Source organism: Sminthopsis crassicaudata, chromosome 4 (assembly GCF_048593235.1).
Source record: "Sminthopsis crassicaudata isolate SCR6 chromosome 4, ASM4859323v1, whole genome shotgun sequence".
Taxonomy (NCBI): Eukaryota; Metazoa; Chordata; class Mammalia; order Dasyuromorphia; family Dasyuridae; genus Sminthopsis; species Sminthopsis crassicaudata.
In genome coordinates, this window is record NC_133620.1 from 87,978,781 (window position 1) to 87,987,076 (window position 8,296).

At 31.8% G+C, this 8,296-nt stretch overlaps 1 non-coding gene across 1 annotated transcript; it reads left to right on the forward strand.

Moving 5' to 3' along the window:
- The first annotated feature begins 1,113 nt into the window (after positions 1 to 1,113).
- On the forward strand, positions 1,114 to 1,246 carry LOC141542085 (U6atac minor spliceosomal RNA). Its single transcript, XR_012482089.1, has one exon. It is a non-coding gene; the product is annotated as a U6atac minor spliceosomal RNA (small nuclear RNA).
- Positions 1,247 to 8,296: the final 7,050 nt, after the last annotated feature.

Genomic DNA, 8,296 nt, shown 5'->3' on the forward strand with positions numbered 1-8,296 from the left:
ATTTGATTTATATATGCATATATGTTTAGATAAATATGTATGCATATACATATACTATAAAAGCATGGATCCTTTGAAATCTATCCATAGATTCCTAAGGTAATAGACCTTCAGGGTAATAATGTCCATATTAGAAGAAATTGACATGGACTTAAATTATGACACTAAAATGCCAAATTGGGTAGGTTTAAAATGTATCTTACTGAAATTTTCTCAAGGCACGATTCTTAGATACACAGAGAAGTGACAGCATTGATTTTCCCTTGTTGAATGTTTATATATCATTTATTTTCTAATCTCCCATAGGAAGGATACCTTCCCACTATAAAAAGCAGACAAACAAATAAATAAACAACTGTAATAATAAAGTATCTACAGACATCTTTAGAAGTAACAGCAAAAGAAAGACTATTCTTCATCTGCAATACTGATCCCTACTTCAATGAGATCATTACTGTTCTAATCATGTACCAGAATGCCAAATGCAAAGCTGGGTCTTTTTGTCAATTTATATTTTGTTGCAAATGTAACAATTGTTAGTCATCAAATGGTCAAATATATACATACGTATGTATATATTTATCCAAAGTAGTAAAAGAATTTTCATCAAGGGTAACCATCTGAGATACATTAAATTGAGTGTCAACTGAGGAAAGCTCCCTTTCTTGAGTTACCCATTGTGGTCTCCAGATGTGCTTTAGAAAATAGCAGGAGCATATTAATGGCCATTCTCTATTTAGGTTGGGAAGACACCATTTCAACAGCATGAATCTTTAGTCCCCTGAGTCAATCAAAATTTAAGGATTCTCTTAATACTGTGAAAATAGCCTGATTTATTTGTACTCATTATGTTCAGTGAAATCTTTGCAAGCTTGGGATATTCATCCCCCTAATTTATCACTAGTTTGAGTTCTGTCACTTACCTCAAACTAGTTCAGCTTATCTACTGAGAAGGTTCATTGAGTATGGCTATGCTATAGTTTCTTGGAACTACTAATGAAAATTGCATAAAAGTTAAACACCAAAGGTAAATGAGCATCCATGAAAAGAGCAGCTTGCTCTTGGTAAGCTCTCACACCAGAGGTGGTAGTGCACCTTGAATACCATGCATTTGTGTTGTATGAAAGGAGAAAGGCTTAGGAACTCACTTGATAAGAATAGAAAAAAATTCCTAATGGACTTTTTTTACACACACACATTGTCAATCTATTGTGCCCTACTTTATGACATTCAATAATGCTTTTTTATGTTACTTAATTTTTTAAAGCTTTATTTTTCAAAATATATATTTATATGATTTTTAACTTTCATCCTTGCAAGTCCTTGTGTTCCATTTTTCCTCCTTTCCTTCACCATTTCCCTTAGATGGCAATATGTTAAAAATGTGTAATTATTCTATACAAGTTTCTATACTTATTATGTAGCATAAGAAAAATCATATCAAAATGAAAAAAATGAGAAAGAAAACACAACACAAACATAAACAAAAAGAGTGAAAATATTATATGTGATCCACACTCAGTTCCCACAGCCCTCTCTCTGAGTGTAGATGGTTCTCTTCATGACAAGATCATTGGAACTAGCCTGAATCATCTCATTGTTGAAAAGAGTCACATCCATCAGAAATGATCATCATATATTTTTGCTGTTGTCATGTACAATTACCTCCTGGTTCTACTGTATCCCCTTAGCACCAGTTCGTGTAAGTTTCTTCAGTTCTCTCTGACATCATCCTGCTGGTTGTTTCTTACAGAACAATACTATTCCATAACATTCACATACCATAATTTATTCAGCCATTCTTCAACTGATAGGCACCTACTCAATTTCCAGTTTCTTGCCACTACAAAAAGGCTGCCACAAACATTTCTGCACATATGGGAGCCTTTCCATTCTTTATGATCTTTTTTGGGATACAGAGCCAGTAGAGACATTGCTGGATCAAAGGGTATGCACACTGTGACAGCCCTTTAGGCATAGTTCTAAATTGTTTTCCAGAATGGTTGAATCAGTTCATAATTCCACCAACAATGTGTCAGTGTCTCAGTTTTCCCACACCCCCTCCAATATTCATATTAGCCCAACTGAGAGATGTGAAGCAGTTGTCTCAATTTGCATTTTCTCTGATCAATAGTGATTTAGAGCATCTTTTCACATGGCTAGAAATGGTTTCAATATCTTCATCTGAAAATTGTTCATATCCTTTGAACATTTATCAATTGGAGAATGGTTTGACTTCTTATAAATTTGAGTCAATTTCTTATATGTTTTTGAAATGAGGCCTTTATCAGAACCTTTGAATGTAATTTTCCCCCCAGTTTATGTCCTCCCTTATACTTTTTTTCTGCATTGGTCTTGTTTGTACAAAAACTTTTAAACTAGAAATAATAAAAATTATCCATTTTTCATTTCATAAGATATAGCAGTTCTTCTTTGGCCACAAATTCTTTCCTCCTTTTTCCTTCTTCACAAATTTGACAGTTAGACTATTTTTTGTTCTTCTAGTTTGCTTGTAATATCACTCTTTATGTCTAAACCATAAACCCATTTCTAATTTATCTTGCTACAGAGTTTTAAGTGTTGGCTAATGCTTTGTTTCTGCCATACTAAACCCAATTTTCCCAAGAATTTTTGTCAAGCAGTTGAGGTTGTTGGGAATATCAAATACTAGTTTACTATACACTCTTTGTGTCCTATGAACTTAACCTATTTTAATGACTGATTACTTTATTTCTTAGCTAGTACCAAATGGTGATGATGACCACCGCTTTATACTATAGTTTTAGGTTGGATACAGCTAGGTTATTTTCATTTGCATTTTTCATATATTCCATTGAAATTCTTAATGTTTTGTTCTTCCGGAAGAATTTTTTATTTTTTTTCCTAGATCTGTAGAATAATTTCTTGGAAGTTTGCTTAGTATGGTACTGTAAAAATAGGTTTTAATTTAGGTAGTATTGTCATTTTTATCATATTCACTCAGCCTACATGAGCACTTGACATTTTTTCAATTGATTGGATCTGACTTTTTTGTGTGTAAAGTTGTGTGTGTGTGTGTGTGTGTGTGTGTGTGTGTGTGTGTGTATGTGTGTGTGTGTATAGTTCCTAATTTTGCCCTGGCAGGTAAAGTCCCAAATATTTTATATTATCTACAGTTATTTTAAATGGAATTTTTCTTTTATCTCTTGCTGCTGGACTTTGTTGGTAACATCTAAAAATGCTGATAATAAATGTGAATGTATTTGTTACCTGCAACTTTGCTAAAGTTGTATATAGTTTCTAATAGTTTTTCATTGATTCTCTAGAGTTTTGTAAGTATTTTATTATATAACTTTCAAAAGTTGATAATTTGGTTTCCTTATTATTTGTTCTAATTCATTTAATTTTGTTCTTCTTTTATTATTGAAGCTAACATTTCCAATATAATATTGAATAGTAATGGTGATAGTGGACAACCTTGTTTCACCGCTGATATTACAGGAAATGGTTCTGGTTTATAACCATTAAATCTGATGCTTGCTGATGGCTTTAAATAGATACTATTGATCATTTTAAGGAAAACTTAATTTATTCCTATACTCTTTAGTGTTAATAGGAATAGGATTTTGTCTAATGCTTTTTTCTGCATTTATTGAGATAAACATGATTTTTATTAGTTAGATTATTGATATAATCAATTATGCTGATGATTTTCCTAATATTGACCAACCCTGCATTCCTGGTATAAAGCCTTCTTGGTCATGGTGTATTATCCTGGGGATGACTTTTTGTAATATCTTTGCTAATATTTTATTCAAGATTTTTGCATCCCATAAATTTTGGTATATTCTATCATTATTGTCATTTTCTTGAATGACAGTATTGATTTTTGTCTATGATTTCTTGTTTCATCTACTCATTCTTTAGACTTAGATTACTTATTTTCTAATTAATTTTTGATCTATTTTCCCCCTGGCCTTTTACTGCTTGTAATTTTTATTGCATCCATCATGATCTGAAAAAGATTCATTTACTATTTTTGCCTTTCTGCTTTGATTTTAATATTTTTATGTCCTCATACATGGTTCATTTTGGGGTAGGTTCCATGTACCCATTGAGAATAAAGTATATTCCTTTCTGTCTTGATTTAATGTTCTACAATATCTTTTCTAAAATTCTGTTTACTTCCTTAACTTCTTTCTTAATTTTTTTTTATTCCATTCATCTAGTTCTTAGAGAACAAGGTTGAGATGCCCCACTAATATAGTTTTGCTGTCTAATTCTTCTTGCAGCTCTCTGAACTTCTCTAGGAGTTGGTGCATACATGATTAGTATTGACATTACTTAATTATCTATGTTACCCATTAGCAAGATTTTCTTCTTTATCGCCTTTAATTAGATCTATTTTTCCTTTTGCTTGATCTGAAATCAGAATTGCTGCCCTACTTTTTTTTTAACTTCAGTTCAAGTATAATAGGTTCTGCTCCAGCCTTGTACCTTTACTCTTTTTGCATCACTCTGTTTTAAATGTGTTTCTTGTCAACAACATATTGTAGGATGTTGGCTTTTAATCCAGTCTGTTATCTGCTTACTTTTTATGTTAAAGTACATCCTTTTCATATTCACAGCTAAAATTACTAACTGTATTTTTCACCATCTTATTTTCCACAAGTTATACTTTTCTCTTTCCTTTTCCTCTTTCCCTGCTCTCCTGTATTTTCCTTCTGATCACTACTTCTGTCAAACCTCCCTCCCCTTTTACGACTCCTCCCCCTTTGTGATACCTTTCCTTTTCTACTTCTGTTCTCCTTTCTATTAGCCTTCCCTTCCTCTCTCTTCCTTCCTCATCCTAAACTCTTACTGGATGAGATAAGTTTCTCCATGAAGCTAAATATGTCTGATATTCTATCTTTGAGCAAAATCTCGTAAGAGTAACATACAATGTTCATCCCCTCCCTCATTTGTCTCAATTGTAATGTCTTTTTCACCTTTTCATGAGATGCAATTTACCCCATTTTCCCTTCATTTTGCACTTTTTTTCAGTACAATCCCTTTTATACCTCTAGTTTATATTGTAATATTATTATTACAATAAAATATTCTTACACCCTCTAACTATACCCATAAAAGAAGTACAGCTCTCAAGAGTTAAACATAGAATATTCCCATATAGGGATGTAAACTTTTTAACTTTTAAAAGAAAGTTATTTTTTTCTTTCTTTTTTGCCTTTTTATGCTTCTCTTAAGATCTATATTTGAAGATCAAATTTTCTGTTCAGCTCTGGTGTATTCATCAGAAATAAATAAAATTCATCTGTTTCACTGAATGTCCTTCCCCCCTAAATATAATGCTTAATTTTGCTGGATGATTCATTCTTGGCTGCAATCCAAGTTCCTTTGCCTTTTGGAATATCAGATTCCAAGCTCTACCATCCTTTAATGCCGATCTACTAATCCTTTAAGAAGTGGAAGCTTCTAGGTCCTAGTAATCCTGATTGTAGCTCCTCAATATTTAAATTGTTTTGTTTTTTTTTTTTTCTTTCTGTTTGTAATACTTTATCCTTGATATGATAATTCTAAAATTTAGTTATTGTATTCCTTGGAGTTTTCATTTGGCTCTTTCAGGAGGTGATTGATGTAATCTTTCAATGGATATTTTAAAATCTAGTTTTAGGCATCAGGGCAGTTTTCTTTGATAATTTTGAAAGATTATGCTGGTGCTCTTTTTTTCATCATGACTTTCAGGCAGTCTAATAATTCTTACATTGTCTCTTCTGTATCTAATCTCCAGGTCAATTCTTTTTCCAATGAGATAATTTACAATTTCTTTTATTTTTTCATTTTTTGTTTTTCTTTAATTTTTTTAAAGTCTCATTGTGTCATTCATTTCAATTTATTCAACTCATTTTTAGGGAATTATTTTCTTCAGTTTGCTTTTTTTATCTCCTTTTGCCTTTTTTCCTACTGAACTTTTAAATGATTTATTTTGTTCATTGGATTTTTTTTACATTTTACAATATTGTTTTTCAACTGAGTGTGGTTCACAACATAGCATTTTCAGTCTTTTTTGTTGCTGTTTGCATTTTGTTTTGCTCCTATTTTTTTTTCTTGTGTGGAATGATAATTGTATACATTTGTATCCATATCTTGTATTTAACATATATTTCTACCATGTTTAGCATATATTGGACTACTTGCCATCTGAAGAAAAGTGGGTGGAAGAAAAGAAGGGTGGAACATAAGGCTAATATTGAAGAATGGTCCACTGTTTTGAAAAATAAAAAGCTCCAATAAACCAAAAACAAAAACAAAAACAAAAAACAACAACAAATCTATTTTGTAAGAAGTTATGTCACTTTTCCCATTTCATTAAACCTATTTTTAAAGAATTTTCTTCAAGTAATTTCTGTGTTTCTTTTTTCAAACTGTTTTGTAAAGTTCTTACTTTCTTTCCCCATTTTTCTTCTAATTCTCATTTTTAGATAATTTCTGGATTCTTCCAAGAGGAATTTGTGAGATATCATATCATATCATATCAAATCACTCTTTGGAGCTTCTTCTGGAGACAATTTGACTTTAGTATTCTCAGTATTTGAGGACTCCAAAAAAAATGTGTCTTTCTTCTCTGTCTCAAAAAAAATGTATCTATGATCAGAGTTATATTTGCTTGTTTTTACTCATTTTTTTCAAAGATTGATATCTGTTCTTAGTGCAAAGGGGAGATTATCCAAAGCTTTCACTATACTTGACAGCTTTACATAGCCTTGGACAGGGCTTCCTCCGGTGCTGGGTGCATGTGGACAAGACCCACTTTATTCTGCTTTCAGAGGCTCACTATTTGCCTTTCATAGATGAATTACATGTCTCACAGCAAATTTGCTGATCCAGTGGTTTATGAACCAGGATAGAATAGCTAACGCTGCTGTATTTTGGCTATGAGCCTCCTGGTAAATACCCTAAGCTGTAGATGCCACATTGCCTTGAGTCCCTCTGCTGAGCTGGCTTTCAGCTACTTCCCCCACATCTGATTGAAATTCTTCCAAAATATCTTGTGCTGGAAATCTGTTAGACTCCAAATATTTGTGGACTCTATCACTCCAAAACAAGTTCAGATGCTTGATCTGGTGTTGATGTGAGGGATACCTAGAAGAGCTCAGATAACATCCTGTCTACTCTTCACTATCTTATCTCTGTCCCTAATGGTTTTTTAAAAATAATTTTTAATTTAACTTACATGGAGGGGGAAGATGTGATAAACTATTGCTCCTATCACACAAGGTATTGGAAAATATAATTTTGACAGGTAAGATATGTGTGTATATGTATATGTATATGTATAAGTATATTAAAAGGGTGAATGGTAAATAAATATTTTTAAAATATAAATATAACACATTATTTTTAATAACATTTATGTTGGAGGAGGAGGCAAGATAGGGGTGAGTAGACAGATCTTTGACTGGGTTATTCCTAGCTTCCCTCAGATAGGGCCTCTGAACTGATTTTGGAGTGATAGAACACACAAATATTTGGATTGTAAGAAATTTCCAGCAAAAGATATTTTGGAAGAATTTCAGAAGTGGTCTGTTTCAATCTGATGTGATTGAGGGACAGGCGATTAGAAGAACCTATCTCAGATCTAGCAAAAGCAAAAATAGATCTAATAGATATAAGGAAGGAAACTACATTTTGCCATAGATAATGAAGCAATATCAGTACTAAACATATAAGCACCAAATGATATAGCATTCAAATTCCTAGAGAAGTTAAGAGAGCTGCAAGAAGATTTAGATAGCAAAACTATAATAGTGGATATCTTAACTTTGCCCTATCACTAAATAAATCAAACCATAGATTAAATAAGAAAGAATTTAAGGAGATAAATAGCTTTCTAGAAAAGTTAAATAAGATAGGCCTCTGAAAAAAAAATGAATGAAGACAGAAAAGAATATACTTTTTATATATATTTTTTTTCTCTTAGCAATGCATGGAACCTACAGAAAAATTGATGTTTATTTGGGCATAAAAACATCAAAATCAAATGCAGAAAAGCAGAAATGGTAAATGCATCTTTGTTTTCAGATCATGGTGCAATAAAAAATTACATATATTAAAGGGCTAGGGAATAATAGACGAAAAATTAATCAAAAACAAAACAAAAATTAATTCTAAAGAATGAGTGGGTGAAATAACAAATCATGGTCACAATTGATAATTTCATTCATATGACAATAATGAGACAATATACAAAATTTTATGAGATGCCACCAAAGCAGTTCTTAGGGGAAGTTGTATATCTTTAGATACTTAATTGCAT